This window comes from Mesoplodon mirus (genome assembly GCF_964341445.2).
Source record: "Mesoplodon mirus genome assembly, chromosome: 7".
NCBI lineage: Eukaryota > Metazoa > Chordata > Mammalia > Artiodactyla > Ziphiidae > Mesoplodon > Mesoplodon mirus.
Genome location: NC_138983.1, coordinates 94,622,776 through 94,639,639, shown reverse-complemented (window position 1 = coordinate 94,639,639; position 16,864 = coordinate 94,622,776). Strand labels below are relative to the sequence as shown.

Below are 16,864 nucleotides of genomic sequence, written 5' to 3'. Positions count from 1 at the left end.
GCTGCCTAGGGTCTGCAATGAGGATCACAGCTGTGCTGTCCTACCCGCTCCCCACACGTGGGAACAGAGCCTCCCCAGCAGTGCTCATAGAGCCCCATGGCTTTCCGCCCACCTCGGTACTGCTCAAGGCAGTGGCTTTTTTCTACCAGCCTCACCCTTCTCCATGTGAATCTTTTTCTTCTTTCCAGTTTTATTGAGATGTAATTGACATATAACACTGTATAAGTTTAAGGTGTACAGCATCATAATTTGATACATGTATATATTGCAAAATGATTACCACAATAAGGTTAGTTAACACATCCATGACCTTACACAATTAATTACCTTTGTGTGTGTGTGTGTGTGTGTGTGTGTGATGAGAACATGTAAGATCTACTATCTCAGAAACTTTTGAGTATGCAATAGAGTGAGGTTAACTATAGTCACCATGCTGTACATCAGACTCCCAGGATTTATTCATCTTACAACTGGAAGGTTATACCCTTTGACCAACAACTCCCCATTTCCTTCACTCCCCAGCCCTTGATGGCCACCATTCTACTCGGTTTCTGTGAGAGCAGCGTTTTTAGATTACACGTAAAAGTGAGATTATGCAGTGTTTGTCTTTCTCTCTCTGACGTATTTCACTTAGCATGATTCCCTCAAGGTTCATCCAAGTTGTTGCAAGTGGCAAGATTCCCTTATTTTTTAAGGCTGAATAACATTCCATTCTACATATGTGCCATATTTTCTTTATTCATTTGTCTGTCAATGGACACTATAGAAACAGAAACTCACTCAGTTCCTACAAGTGTCCAAGGTAACAATAGACAAAATATGGATGTTGGTGGGTGTAAATCCAGGCAGTAGGTTAGACTACATCCCACAGGCAGGAAGGCCACTATTTTAGGAGGAGCTGCTTTGAATATGAATCAAATAATAATTGATTTATATATCACCAGTTCAGAACTAACTCATCTGTTTTAGACACCTCACCATAGATATGAAATGAGAATGAGTGGAAAAGGAGGCTTCTGAAGGCAAACAGTCATAAAACCCATTATTATTCTGTAAAAAGGAGACTATACAGTCTTAGCTTTAGAACCTCAAATCAAACAAAGACATGTAGCAGCCTCAGTAGGATATAATCACAACAGAAGAAATACAAGCAGAAGGCAGAGGAAAAAGAAGTGCCATTTGGTATGGGAATAACTAGCTCTGTATGTCTCAAAAGCCTCCTATAAACATGTCTGGGTGTCAATATAGTGTAATAATTAATATCCATAAACCCTGAGTCTTAAGAAAAAAGAACTGTATCTTTTGCTTTCTTTTAGAAAGGGACAGAAAGGTAACTATATTTGCTTTAATAAATACAGAGACTTAGTGCACTTAAATATTTGATCAAATAATTAAAAAAATGTTTCTTACAGCATACATCATTTTCTTTTTTTTTTTTTTGGCGGTACGCGGGCCTCTCACTGTTGTGGCCTCTCCCGTTGCGGAGCACAGGCTCCGGACGCGCAGGCTCAGCGGCCATGGCTCACGGGCCCAGCCACTCCGCGGCATGTGGGATCTTCCCGGACCGGGGCACGAACCCGCGTCCTCTGCATCGGCAGGCGGACTCTCAACCACTGCGCCACCAGGGAAGCCCCATCATTTTCTGATGAAACGGGTAAAATAAGGTTCTAGGGTGTGAGGCAGGCATGAGGTATTATACACATTTTCTTTTCTGTCCTTTTGTAGCTGAATATCCTTTTCCAGGCCTAAAGAAGTAGTAAAATTATGCACCTAAGATTGAATAAAAGGTTTCATAGACATATTTTACATATATGCCATTAGATTTCCACAGAGTTATTTCAGGCTGCTGACAGGCTGCTTGCTTGAGCTGAGACCCCTCTAAACAAAGCCCAGGAAGAAACTAACAACTGTGAAAGCCAACTTATTTATTCTGTGAGTAACTTGGCTGCAGAGCAGACTAATTACCCCTTTAACCACACTGTTTGAACTCATTGTACTTATCTGGGAATCACTATTCTGAAAGTAGAGAAGGGGACTAGGGAAGTTAAAAGAGACAAAAGGTGTAAATATGGTCTCTTTGCAGAATCTCAAAGGTCAGGTAACAGGCTTATTTCTGATGGTTTTAAAAAGAGAAGCTGAGCTGTGGTTTAAAGGTCCACTTTGGAATTCAAATTCTACCTCAGGTGCAGCCTGAATGCTAGTCTCCACCTGGAGTGAATCACTGAAGGATCATTTCTCAGCACATAGTCAGTGTTTGTTAAATTTTCATATTATTTTATCCCAGTGAATAATACTGATGAGGGATTTTGAAACTATTAAATTCCGCCAAAGGACTTGATTTTGTAATGATACCAAACCTTGGAAAATAAAGGAAGTAGAGATTGGTGAATCCTTGACAAATTATTAGAGGTATAACTGATTGTTTCATAAGGAAAGATAGGGAATGGATCATTTAGGAACCTGAATGAATACTTTGAATCTCATCTATTTCTGTTAAAACTACAGGTCAGTTGAGCTCAAAAATTGTAGGTATAAAAATTGTGTTTTTTGGTAATAAAATTTGTTTTAACCCTTCTCTCAATTATGATTTAAACGTTGACCAATTCACAAGTAACTGTTTACAGTCAATGGATTGGCAAGTGGCTTTGGGGTCATTCATTTTACAGTCTGGGATTTCCAGTGTTATCTTTATCTTCCCGTGTATACTCTATTTCATACATTTTATTAGTAGTAGTAGAAATAGTAGTAGTAATATCATTATTATTTAGTTAGAGTAGAATTGTTTCTGTAACTTCTCACGGTCAGACGTATACTAAGCAACACACATTTTGAAAGCACTGGTGTTGGAGTAAATTCGATGTTGATGAGACTAGTCACTGCCCTTAAAGGAGCTTGTCTTCTAGTTGGAAAGATGTGACATATACAATAATCTGAGGCAGTAAGTAAATACATGGGTCTGAGGGCAGAAGATCCTGAAGGAAGCAAGCTGCAAAGAACTCATTTTGAATCCTGGCATTAATATTGGCAGATCTCCTCACACCTTTTTAGGACAGTTATAGACAAAGCAAGTAGGACTGGAGAATACACTACAATGGCCAAAATAAGATTTAATGTCACTTCATCCTAGGGGATTCTTTCTAGGCTTTGAGCATATGATAATTTAAATGCCACCTAAATAGTAAATTTACTTTAATGCTGACAATGTAAAAAAGATATTTTGCTGCAAAAGTATACACAGTAGTAACAAGTGGATTTTGGAAGGAACTAATATTTTGCCTTATACTGATACTACACTATTGCCCTAGACCTAGCAGCAGCCTTTACTCTTTGTTGTTTTCTTCTAAGACTAAAGAGTTTCTTTATTTTCTTCCACCAACAGATCTCAGAGCAATCTGAGTGCACTGGCCAGTTGGGACACAATTATCATTAGAATTCTTGGCTAGAGAAGAAAGCTCCTAATTTAAGAATGGCTTTTTGCCTTCTGAGAGCTCAGAAGAGCAAATTGCAAGCCATCTACATTTATAAAACATGTTTTAGTATGGAAAATTTCAAACATCTACAGAAGTAAAAAGAAAGAAGTAGAAACTTTCATCAATTGTTCTCATCAAATGTCCATTTCAGGCCAATACATTTTCTCTACACCCTCTCTGAATACTACCGCCATAATCCCCAGCAATTTTAAAGCAAATCCCAGATTTCTTTTTCTCAGTGAAAACGTCAGTATACATATTTCTAAAATGCAGGAACTGCCCTTTTTAAGCTCAACTATGTCATTATCACACATCCGCAAATAATAATAATTCCTTAATATCAACAAATAGCCAGTCAGTTCATGTTTCCTTGATTGTCCTATAAATGTATTTTTATTTTAATAACCATTACTTATTTGATTGCTGATCCAAACACAATTTCTTTTAAAGTATAGGTTTAAAAGAACTCAATTTGTTCATTTTTCTTGCAAGTATTTGTCATTGAATTCAAAGCATTCATCCAGTAGGGTTCCCAACTGTCTGGATTATGCTGATTGCATCCCCTTTATGCTTATATATTTATCATGCTCCTTTGGCCCATGTATTTACTGTCAGTTGGTAGATAGATCTAGAGCACTGACATAATTCAGGTGTGATTTTTTGTCAAGTTTACTTCATAGATAATATTGATGAATTCCAAAAGGAACTATAAAGTGTCTGTCTTACTGTGATGTTGCAGCCATTAATGATCAATGTCTAGATCCATTAATTTCTTAAGGGTACCAAATGGTGATATTCTACTAATTAGATTATTATTCATTTACTAGCTAGAAGATTATTTCATCAACTACTTGGTTGCCCTGAGTTACAATTTAATTAGGAAAGGAAGAATAAATGTTTCTTTTATTTTATTTACCAGTTTTACAAAAAAAAGAAAAAACAGGAGAGAGAAAGGTTGACTGCAAAGTAGCTTCCAAAGATGACTAATGAGGTATTTTCTTTCTTTGTTGTTGTTTTCAGTGAGGTTGTTATAAATATCGATGCAGAGATTGTCCCCTCTTAGGCTCACGGATCCTGTTCAAGTTGGCTCCTGAGTCCTTTGCACACAACCACAGTAGTCTTTGAAGTCTTCCCAGCTCTCTTGTACGACAAGGTGTAACAGGAACATCTAATTCGTTTCTTATGCTGGATTTGAAATCAACTATTTCTCCAAGGAGGCATTATCCACTGTGTTTATTCAAACTTGTGTTCCTTCTAGTTTAACCTTCTCTCGAGACATGTTTTTTTTTAAACAAATTACTTACTGAATTTTTTCACCTTTTCAAATCTTGCTATTCTCCAATCACTTCATTTCTGATTTTTTCTAATTTCTTTTATGTTTTTCTTAAAACCAGTTTCTATTCCTTTTAAAATTTCTTTTACTTTTTCCGCAATATCAGGCAATAAATTTCATTTGTTCTGTGGACGTGTCTTTCTGTCACGTTTTCAGGATTTGCTGGAACTTTCTTTTCACCCTCTTTTTTCTTTTTTTTCTCACTGATTTTCTACAGGATGTGAGTGGAATACTCTTCTGTCACTCATTTTTAAATGAAATAAGTTTCCACTTTAGGAGGGAATCATAGATCAGAATATAATTTCTAGCTTCAGAACTCCAGGGCTCACTATCTTCTATTATTTTCACAACATAATTTTTAAAAATGACCTTAAAATTTCTCAAATCTTCCTCCTCGGCCCTCCTCTGCCCATTTACCCAGGGCTCCTCTTTCTTGTCCTTGTTGAGTATGGGGGTTTGTTCTGGAATGGTGCTTTGGTTTGATAGGTGTCAAGGTTTCACAGACCCCAGAACACTTGGCATCCTCAGAACATTTCAAAGTTCTTGCACTCAGCTGCAAAGTGGAGCCTGCAACCCGGTTTCTGTCGCTGTTCTCAGTGAGTTTTTCAATCTCAGTGAGTTCTTGAACCATAGTAACCTTTGGCTCTCCTGAAAGAGAGAGAGAGTCCTTCCCTTGTCTTCCTCCCACACACCTTGGGATACACATATGTAGGTCTTTTTCCTGTTGTTGATTTGTTCCTACCTGGCTATATGTTGCAGTTAATGTGGACACCTTGTTGTAGATGTTGTCTGTGGGTTTTTGATCTTGCTATTCTAGATGCTTTTCTTTCTTCTTTGTGGGGGTGGGGGCTTGTGTATTTAGGGGAGGGGTGGCATATTCAGGGATAAAAATCTTCTCTGTAGCCACCATCATTTCCCCAGAATCCTCTGCCATTAATATTTAAAAGAAAATCATAGGAATCATTATCCGGATCCTTAGGATAATCATTACATTGTATCTGTCTTTTTTCCAGGCTTCAAGCTGCCTGTGGCTTCCCACGTTAGTATACTGACATGACTGGGCAATGCCTAATTTGACAGGTTCTTTCTGTACTACCTTCCTCCTAATCATGACAGCCTTGTACGCTATATGTAGTCTTCTTTACTGATAGGGAATTTAGAAAATACAGGAAGCCATGGGTTTAATAGCTGAAAGTGGAATTAATGTATTATTTTTCTCAGGTAAAATATCATAAGACTCCTTAGGCCCAAGTTGTAAAATGAAATCGCAAATTTCCTGGAATCATTTTGCAAACGTGAATGCCCACATAAAGTACACTAGGACTTGAATCCAAGGAATAACACATTTTTAGAGCCTCCAGATTTATAAACTTAGTACAATTCTGCATTACTTCTTAAGGCAACTGAAGAAAATAATTTTGTGATCAAATAAATATTGATTTTATTAACATAGTTATTTTAAAAGTTTATAAAGCTTTTAAAAAATGTTAAGGCTCTGTCAGCGTCATCAGTTGTTATTTCTTTTCTAGAATCTTGGATAAAGGAACAGTCGTTTGAGGGGAAACATGGTATAAAATGGGAAGATAATCTAACAGTGAAGATAGTTATATCTCTTCCTGTGTGATGAACTACTCCTAAGCTTGGTGGTTTAAAACAGCAGGCACTTTATCTCCTCACAATTTGTGAATCAGCAGAATGGGCTGGGATCCCCTGGGTGGATCTATCTTGCTTTCACCTGAGGTGACTACTGAGGCTGCCATCATCTGGTTGCTGGACTGGGGCTGGTTGCTTTCACATGTCTGGCCATTGATGCTGGCTGTGGCCTGGGCCTATTCTCCACTAGGTTAGCCAGGCTTCCTAACATGTCAGGTTTCCATGAGGACAAGCCCTAAAGCACGAGTACTCTCCAAGCTTCAGCTCTTGATATGCCATTGGGCCAAAGCAAGTCATGTGACCAAACCCAGGTCAAGGTGGAACAAAACTACACAGGGTGAGAAAACGGGGGGGAGGGGCATTTTCACTGGGGGTCAGTAGTCTAACAAACTGCTGCAATGACTATATAAAGAAAAGCCCCCCAGAGGACAACTGGCAAAAAATAAATGTGTGCGGGGTGGGGTGGGGGTTTGGCATGTGGGGGCAAAGGCAGTAAACAGGGACTACCAAAATCTGAAGATTCTGGAATTTTTGGAAAATCCACTGGGATTAAAGGAGTTACACAACCATGTTCTGACACCAGAAGAAAGGTCCCAGTTGAGCATCAGGGAAGTCTAGCGCTCTTCCTCCATCGCATCAATTTCCACATTTCTTTGACTCAGCATATTTGTAGAATGAATCATGACTTTCTATACATTTTTAGTTGAGTTTTTCAAAGAAATAGTGACCTCGCTTCTATCTGCTGTGCCACAAAAATGCCGTCGAAAAAAATTCCTTCTGTTAAATCGCTCACTAGGTGAAATTGTATGTGTAACCTAGTACCAAAGAGGTATTAAGAATCGCCACAGCCGAGCCGGCCCTCCGCACCACGCACCCTATAGCAGCCAGTGGGTGAGCCGGGAGTCGAGGAGGTCACCGTGGGAAGGAGGGGCGCGGGCAACGTGTCAGCCTCCTTCCGTCTCCGTGGAGCCACCTCCTGCCTCTGGTACAGGGAGTCGTCCGCAGCAGCCATCGGTGGCCAGCCTTGCAGCGCTGTGTTCTAGGTCAGTAGCTTCCAAGACTCCAGTTGGATTCATTGGAGTAGGCAACGTGGGGAATCCAATGGCAAAAGAGCTCTTGAAACATGGCTAGCCACTCACTATTGCTGATGTGTTCCCTGATGCATGCAAAGAGCTGCTAGATGCAAGTGGACCCGGTAGTGTCTTCTGCAGCGGATGTAGCCGAAAAAGGTGACAGAATTATTACAGTGCATCAATGCGCTAGAAGCTTATACTGAAGCAAATGGAATTCAAAAAAAAGTGAAGAAAGACTATTAATAGATTCCAGTACTGTTGATCCTATGGTTTTGAGAGAATTGGCCAAAGAAGTTGAGAAAATGGGAGCAGTTTTCTCGGATGCCCCTGTTTCTGGTGGTGTGGGAACAGCTCGGTCTGGCAAGCTCACATTTAGGATGGGAGGGGTTGAGCTGCTGTGGTGCAGGGGCTCCCATGTGGTGCATTGTAGAGCTGTTGGGACTGGCCAGGCTTCGTAGATCTGCAGACACTTGCTGTTAGGTATTAGTAGGATTGGAACTGCTGAAGCTATGAATCTGGGACTCAGGTTAGGGCTTGACCCAAAACTCTTGGCTAAAATCCTAAATACGAGCTTAGGACGATGTTGGTCAAGTGACACTTAAAATCCTGTACCTGGGGTGATGGATGGAGTTCACCTGGCTAATTACTATCAGGGTGGATTTGGAGCAACACTCATGGCTAAGGATCTGGGATTAGCATGAGGCTCTGCTACCAGCACGAAGAGCCCAATCCTTCTGGGCAGTCAAGCCCATCAGATCTGCAGGGATGTTGTGCGTGAAGGGCTACTCTAAAAAAGACTTCTCATTCGTGGTCCAGTTTTTGCAAGAGGAGGAGACATTCTGAGTTTGCCCTCTGGCTGTGAACACTGAAACATTGAAACCAAACTGTGTCTTGGAGCCCCTTATGGCTCACTCCACAGGAAAATGGGCTTAATCAAAGGTCAACTGTCTGCTTTTGAGTGTCTAGGTCAGGGGTCCCCAACCCCTTGGCCTCGGACGGGTACCAGTCCACAGCCTCTTAGGAACTGGTCTGCACAGCAGGAGGTGAGTCGCAAGCAAGCCAGCTATAAGCTTCATCTGCCGCTCCCTATGGCTCACATTACCGCCTGAACCCCACACACCCCGCCTCCCCTCCCTGGAAAAATTTGCTTCCAGGAAACCGGTCCCTGGTTCCAAAAAGGTTAGGGACCTCTGGTCTAGGTCACAATAGATCCTGGGATTTTTCACCCATTTTAAACTGCTTATTCTTTTTATCTATTTAACAAACATATCATCTGTAATTTTTTTTTCTGCAAGCCACTGATGGTAACTGCTAGCTAGCTAGCTGATTGGCCTTTTTCAAAAGTTTGATTCCTGAGCATCTTCAGCTAAAACGCTGCCTACTTCACTCAGGATATTATTTACTCCACTTTACAAATAAAACTAAAATTGTTTTCAACAGGATAAAATCTATCCTCGAGGAAAGAAAAGAAATTGGTGTGAGAAAAGGTATTAGAGAAAGGGGAAGTATAGTGAATTACTACCTGTGTGCCTCAGAAAATTTGTCCTGTTATCCCAGTGGTGATATTCTTGCATTGAGATTACTGGTTTATTTTCTAGGAGTTGTTAAAGCAAGAGAACTCCTTGCTGCACGTTATGTAATTTGGACTCTTACAATTATCTTGGTGTGCCCCTCTTGTAACAACTTCCCATACTCAGCAAACTGTTTTTTTCATATTTTTGCTTCCTTGTACATTTTTACTGCATATTTTTTACTTCAAAAGAATGACATCTTTAGAACTGTTTCAGAGCCAGCGATGATATGTGCTTTAGATAATTATTACACTATGCTAAATATAACCATATTCTTTTGAATTGAAATAAATTTCTATGCTGATAAAAAAAGAGAGGCACATTTCATTAATGTTTAAATAGTATCCTTCCTCCTCTAAAACTTAAAATAGGATTCAGTCTGATTCCTAAAGGGTTATTTTCTTCAACAACAAGAGCTGACTTAGGCCATTTCTTGGCAGTGGAATCTGAGCATAGAGGTCTCTGTCTCACTGCCCTTTGATTCTCACTCACGGTATCCTGGGTGAATGTAATGGATGGGTGTGCCCTTATGACTTAGCCCACTGCTACTGCTCCTGATGAGGGTTAGTGGTGTGGGCCACTTTAAATCTTGCCCAGCAAAGTGCTGACATCTGGGGTTTCCTATCAAGTTTACCAGATATTCCACAGTAATTTCATAATTTACACAACATAAAAACACTGATCTTGAGCTTAGGAAAGCATTTCATTTAAACAGATACAGAACACTACTCTACAAAATGGTTTAAAATTTGTGAGCAATTACATTAAATAAACTCTAATATAAATTAATCTAATACAAGTAAAGTAATAGTCGCAAAGCTACTGGTCGCTTCAGAAGCGGTGGCTACGGATAACTTCAAAGTTGTTTCCTCAGTGCATTAAGAGGCGAAACTATTTGCTGTCAACTTCTTCTTGGGGAAGCTTTTTTCCTTAGTTTGATGCTGATTCGCGTTATGAATGTATAGGAACCATTACTGGTTCTTCCTTTCCATATTCAGTGCACCATTATACTTCTATCCTCTTAAGATCTGGATATCTGTTACTGCTACTGTTGGCTGGAGCCTGGCAGGAGGAAAGCTATCAAGAAAAAAGGTCAACAAGTGTTCAAGAGTTTTAGCATACTACTGAGACTTTTTATCTACCATAATCATAAGAAATAATAATTAAAATTACAGCCTGGTCAGTGAGACCTTGAATAAATTGTGGAAGCATCCATGTTTCCTACAGTTTCAGGGGATGGATATTTCCTGTTATTAACTCTATATCCTCTTCAACTGGAACAGAGAGACCTTTCTCTGTTGAAGCAGTTTTGTCTTTTTCCTGGGTATTTTTAGTTTTCTCTTATGATAGACTTGTAAAGCTTACCTACACAAACTTACACATACACGTATAAAGCAAAGAAGGGGTAGAGTAGTCTTGAGAGGACACTGTTTTGTAGCAGGCACACAAGACAGAGGTAATACTCCCTGATTGCATTTGCCTCCCTAGCCCCATCTCCTTTGTGGAAAGCATCAGCATTCTGAGTGGTCTCTGCACCCCACTAACTGGACGGAACACTGCATTGGCATTCTTAGGGAGCATTGATGGTCCCTACGGAAACTGGTTAGAGCTTGTGCAGCCACAGTGCACAGGAAAGAATCAAATATACTTCATATAACATGCTTACTCTGTTTTGCTTAATTAGCACTTACTCCCTGTAAAAGGCTGATTTCTGCTTTGACAGGGAGTAATCGAACTCTGTATTCACCCAAACCATAAAATTAAAGTTAACATACCTCAGCTTTTCATCCTACTGGAAGAAATGTATGAAATCTAAAGTTATTTTTTAATTGCTGCTGTTTAGAATGCCTGAGGCCCATTTGCTGAACTTGTTAAAGAGCAGTGTTAATGAGGGTAGTTTTCGTTTCTTTCTTTTCCGACCACAGCATGAATTCTCAGCCCAAAGTGTGCCCTGTTTCCCACAATAGAGACGGGGAAAAGTGAGAGTCTCTCACCACAAAGCATGAGACAGCTACAAATACTTTGCTCCCAGAGTTAACATTGATGACAGTCTTTGTGGAAAAGGACTTCCTCTTTTTGCGGGAATACAGTAGAAATGCAAGTCATATTCTCCATAATTTCACTACTGGAAAAATAATTTCATAGTCCGTATATATATACGTGTATATATATATATATATATATATATATATATATATATACACACACACACACATATATATATATATATTTTTTTTTTTTTTTTGCGGTACGCGTGCCTGTCACTGCTGTGGCCTCTCCTGTTGCAGAGCACAGGCTCCGCACGCGCAGGCTCAGCGGCCATGGCTCACAGGCCCAGCCGCTCCGTGGCATGTGGGATATTCCTGGACTGGGGCACGAACCCGTGTCCCCTGCATCGGCAGGCAGACTCTCAACCACTGCGCCACCAGGGCAGCCCCATAGTCCATATTTTTTATTGGTCTTCTTAAAAACATATACAGTGTTTACAATAAGGAGTAAAAGAGAAGATTTTCAATGCGATATTTCAAGGAGCATTTTGTAAAGGCGGGATCCAGTCCCAACTTTGGAAAATTAACACACACCTATGAGATCAAAGAGTCACCTGCAAAAAATTTTATTATGTTTTTCTTTCATACTAGTTTCCTAAAGGTGCATTGTTACTTCTTGGTAATGTAATAGTCAGAAATGACTATATGGTGGCCATTTGAGGAAGAAGTAGCTCTTACATAAGTGTCTAGTGACCTTATCTCTTTTGATACAATACCTCTTGGTTTCAGAGGCTTGCACAGATTTCCTCTAAATGAATAAACTTAGTAAGATGTTTCTAACTATCAATCTAAAAGTAGATTTAGAAATCTACTTGTGAAGCAGTTTTGTTAAGTAATTATTGGTCAGTTCTCTTTCTGATTGGTACTTCTTTCTGCAAAAGAAATCCCTGTACTTAGAACAATGAATACCACCATCCCTGGCTCCTTGATTATTACACAGTGATGTTTCTTGAGAAAAAAGCTTACCCTTTTTTGGGGGAAACTTCAGTCCATGAAGTAAAACTTCATTAAAACTAGATCTGCTTCTAATGCCAGTGTGATGCAGATCAGTATCCCCTTTCTTTTGACTTTCCAGGCTGTGTGAAGAGAATGGTATGGTTTGGTTTAGGAAGGGTTGTAGCTTAAGAGGATTGCATTATGTTTCTGTGTCACTTTGGGGGGTTTTATTTCAATATTATATCCTGTTCTGTAAAAACACCATAGTCATTCTCTTACTTATTATTAAATAATTAAACGCTGCCCTTTGTTTACTTTCCCCTTGTGATCAGAAGACTCCTCTCCACTCTAGGCCTTGATCTGAGTTCCAATTCATCAGCTTGTAGTAGCTACGCTTCTGGTTTCTTTTTTTTTTTTTTTTTTTGCTGTATGCGGGCCTCTCACTGTTGTGGCCTCTCCCGTTGCGGAGCGCAGGCTCCGGATGCGCAGGCTCAGCGGCCATGGCTCACATGCCTTGCCGCTCCACGGCATGTGGGATCTTCCCGGACCGGGGCACGAACCCGTGTCCCCTGCATCGGCAGGCGGACTCTCAACCACTGCGCCACCAGGGAAGCCCTACACTTCTGGTTTCTGAAGTCAGTCAGATATGGGTCCCATTTCTGTCTTCATCAGTTATAATTTATTCTCTGATATATGCATACCAGAGCTGGCAGTGACAAACATTTTGCTTCTCCTTATAGGGTTCTGTGCATTTTAATAGAGGATCACAATATTTTAAGCAGAGCTGGGATGGGGTGGAAAGAAAGAGCAGGAAAACATGCTTTTAGGAAGGTCTGAAATACAAATCACATGGAGGTAACTGCTTGAGAGAAAACCACCCCTACCTGAGTATTGTCAATAAAGTAGCACAGGGAGGCAAACGAATCAATTGTTCACTAAAAATGTTTTTCTTTAGAAGAATAAAATTCATAAGAAAGCCTCATTGCAAATAAAATATATTTGTTTTCCTAAAGGAAGATATTTGAAAAGTCGTAGTAAATACCTGCTTTGACCTTCTGTGTCCCTAGTGTTCTATTTCCACTAAGTTTTATGAACACTACATAGAGGAGGAGCCTGAGTCTCAAAGACCATAAGTAAGAGAGGGATTCCAGAGCCTTTGCAAGGTCCATTATGCCCCATGACTTCCCATTGCTTGTGCTGTTCATCCAGATAGGTGCTTAGGATACCAGAATGAATACATCTCTTTCGAGAGGTTTTTAACAGACATTAGATACTAAACAAGTACAACACCTAACAAATAGAACAGAATGCTTTATTTAAAGCAGAAACAGAATAAATGCTCACCTAGTATCGTTTAAATCCCCTTTAAATTATTTTTTGAATGAACATGTTTATATTTGAGGGTATTTTCTTATTTTTTCCTAGTTCCCTTTACTTGCACCTCCTTTCTTTTTCTCTTTTCCCAACTGAAACGTTTATGGTTTCAAAAGTAATTACTTCTTGAAGAAAGTTTTCGTGTATACTAAGTGCTACCTAATGGAAGCCATAAGCATAGAGTCTGCTAGCATTTAGAGTGGTATAATACATAGCCAGGTTGAATCAAGTGGGAGAGAAGGTTAATCATTCTTTTAAACTGGCAGTGTTGCCGGAGGTGGATTGATATGCTTTTTGAATCTCTTATGTCCTGTAAGTCCCCTTGATCACAATCACTATGTTAATGGTTGAGGTTTTGAATTAGAGGTGTCTCCTGGGCTCAGCTGGGCCAAGTCCCTTCATCTCTCTGGCCATATTAGGTGATAGTTTTCTCATTTCAATACACGATCTATGTTAGAGGGAGTGTTGACTATACCAGACTTTCAACGTGAGCACCCAGAAAGTGGAAGAATCTCTCTATTGGTGATTAATCATAACTCTTTTCATTGTGAATATAGTCCTTCCCTTAGGTAAGGCAGGAAGACCATGAAAAATAGAAAGTTCTCGGGTGTCTGTGGAAGCTGGAGTGCTCTCGACCTGTCAGCTCCCTGGCAGAGCAGGCTTCGTCCGGACACTAGAGAACAAAATGTGAAATTGGCACCAGCCAGCCTCTCCATTGCACAGGATATCCCTATTTAAATTTGACAACCAGGATATTTTACAATTTGAAATTCTTGTCATCTGGTTTTCTTTAGTTTTTTCTTTGGGTTGAAAAGACTGAGAAGCTTGTTAAAAAATCTGGAATTCTGATGGTGAGGCTTAACCAGATGTATTGAGTCATCAATCAGCAAACATTGACCAACGCTTACCATTCCCCCAGTTACTATACTAAGGACCCAGACACGTCTCAGGTAGTGGCCTTGCTCATTCACTGTATTTACAGTACTTTTTTCTAAATGTAACCAGAGCTCAGGTAAAGACAAGACATTGATTTGAGTCTGAAGTAAACAAAGCTGACTGGTCTGATCCCTTCAGTTTCCAGAATTATTTTGTTTCAGGTAGTAATTTTCCCAGACCAATAGAACAAAGTTCTATCGTCTATTTATTTAATATTTTATCACAATAGTCCTTGCCCCTTTGACCTCTAGTGAGGAAACTTGCATAAGAAACTGAAATATGCTTAGGTTCTATGGGTAAGTGCAGGTAATGATATGAATGAAATTGAAAATGAAAGCCAAAGGTGGAAAAGGCAGTTCTGAATAGTTGAAGTAAGACAGAGGTATTTGAAAAATCAAGTAGAAAAGATACCATAAGGAATGGAGAGCTTCTGGAAGTTTTCTAATAGGTGAGGGGTTGGTACATCTTTTTTTTTTTTTTTTTTCCTTAATAACATGTCTGGCAGTTGTATGCCAGAGAAAGTTATAAGGGGGTTGACTATATGCATGAAGTCCAGTGAGAACACTGTTTCTGTAGGCCACTGACGATGTTCTGAGTGTACATTCTATAGTACTAGAAATTAAGTTAGGAAACAAAGGGTAATCTGATGTCATTTTAAATGAAATTTCACAAATGATTAGAGCTAAAAGGTGTCTTTTTTCTCTCAGCCAACACGTTGAGCACGTACTATGGGGCAAACACTGTGCTTATGGGTAAGAGATAAAAGAAAAAGGCCAGAGGAACTCAAAAGAGAGTGTGAGAGATGCATGAACAATGCATTACAATCAAGTAGGGATAGGCTATTAAATAAATAGATCATAAAAATATAAATTTGTAAAACAGAACTTGGAGTCAGTAACCCTTCTAGGGGATATTAAAGAGAATGCCAACAATGAGGGGTCTTGGAATTAGGTTTTGAACGTCAGTAGGAATGTTCCACGTGGAGAGAAGGTCGGGGCATACCAGGCAGAAGGAACATCCTGGACTTGAGAACCAACACAATATATGTAAGTGACTGTAAATGAGATTCTTTTTGACTAGAGCATAGGGTATAAGTTGCCAAATGGTAGAAAATAGAGTATAAAAGTTAGGCTGGAATGAAAGTATAAAGTGTCATAATTCTTATGATGAAAGATAGGTGTTTTCTACAAAATGGGTTACTTACAAATATTTTAAAAATAGAGACCCCGGAGAGAGGAGCACGCCCGAGGAGCAGCCCCCGGACCGGAGCCTCGGGAGCCCGGGGCTGGTGAGTGAGTCCCGACGGGGTAGGTGTTGCGTCTGCAGGCCTGCAGGCGGTTGTGGAGCCTGCGGCCCTTGGAGAGCAGGGCTTGCGAGACCGCGGCTTGGAGAGCGGGGCTTGGCTTTGCCCGCCCCAGGGCCCGCGGTAGAGCCACCGGGAGGGTTTGACCGCTTCCCGGAGGTGGAGGGGCCGGGCTGGAGGACAGGGCTGGCTGCTCCGGATGGGGCTCCCCTGGGACTTGTGAGCTCCGGGTGTCCTGGTGGAGCAGGGTCCACAGGCTCGGCCGGGACGTGCCGCGTCCTCCCCTCCGTCCAACCCCGATCCTCCTCCTCCTCCCGCTCCTGTCGCCGTCTGGGCATCTCGCACGTGTGTCTCAAGGCGCGTCAGCACCTTGGTTGTCTAATGTAAGCGTCCGCCGCCCCCCTGGGTTGTGCCCTGTGGAGTCGCCCAGTGTAATCAGTGCAGGATGAGTCTGCAGGGCTTCTGTCCTGCTGCCTCGGGTGAGGAAGGAAGCGATGGGGCCTGAGGAGGGAGATGACTTGTCCTAGACCCTCACCGGGTGTGCACGTGGGGTCGCTCACAGGACTCCAAACTCCTAGGGCAGGTGTTCTGTCCACTTAAAGTCAGTTTTAATAAAAGATGTTTTTGAGCGTCGCACTTAAGTTTGTAAAGTTTGTACAAATCATTGCAAGACAAGCGCACCTGAGTGTGTCCCTTTATTCTGGGTATCCTGTGGATGTTCTGATCTAAGTTGTTAACAGACTGAGAAGAGGTAAACTATAAGCGTTTTTAAATTTCATATTTAATGATGGAGGTTTATTTTAATAGGATTCAGTGTACACTCACTATGGAAAAATAAAGTATCCCCTCAGGTACCAGAGTCACGTGGGAGCTACAGACCTGAGGGTGGTTGCTCCCTCCTTATTCTCACAGGCCCTTCTGAAGGTGAAAGGACGGGTCTCCCACAGGTGTCTCTTGTGGAGCGCGGGGCGGGTGCTCGTGCACCCCGAGCCGCTTCAGTCGTAGCTTCACTGCCTGCGTTTTCCTTCTCCAGGTCCGCCTCCACTGTCACAGTCCTGCACGTTGTTCCAAGAGCAGCGGAAAATGAATCAGCCTCTGGTGAGTTTTGCTGTTTATGTGTTTACCTGCTGCTGTTCTTTTGTGATAACACCTTGGGAGGCGAATAGT

The 16,864-nt window shown here is 41.0% G+C and overlaps 1 protein-coding gene and 2 pseudogenes across 13 annotated transcripts in view; all 3 read left to right on the top strand.

The window, feature by feature from the left end:
- Positions 1-16,864, top strand: part of LOC309808885 (centrosomal protein of 78 kDa-like) — a 525,691-nt pseudogene that overhangs the window by 17,563 nt on the left and 491,264 nt on the right. The window lies entirely within an intron of this gene.
- The window catches only part of LOC309807663 (uncharacterized protein), a 149,528-nt gene that overhangs the window by 23,995 nt on the left and 108,669 nt on the right, over positions 1-16,864 (top strand). For 10 of the 11 annotated variants that reach the window (XR_014294608.1, XR_014294609.1, XR_014294610.1 and 7 more), the window contains exon 2: positions 16,731-16,795. The exons of the other annotated variant lie outside the window; for it this stretch is intronic. The gene's annotated coding sequence lies outside the window, so the exon portion shown is untranslated. The remainder of the gene's footprint in view (positions 1-16,730; positions 16,796-16,864) is intronic. 11 annotated transcript variants of the gene reach the window in all.
- Positions 18-9,349, top strand: LOC309808069 (3-hydroxyisobutyrate dehydrogenase, mitochondrial-like; annotated as a pseudogene). Its single transcript has 2 exons — positions 18-116; positions 7,276-9,349. The product of its transcript is annotated as a 3-hydroxyisobutyrate dehydrogenase, mitochondrial-like (transcript).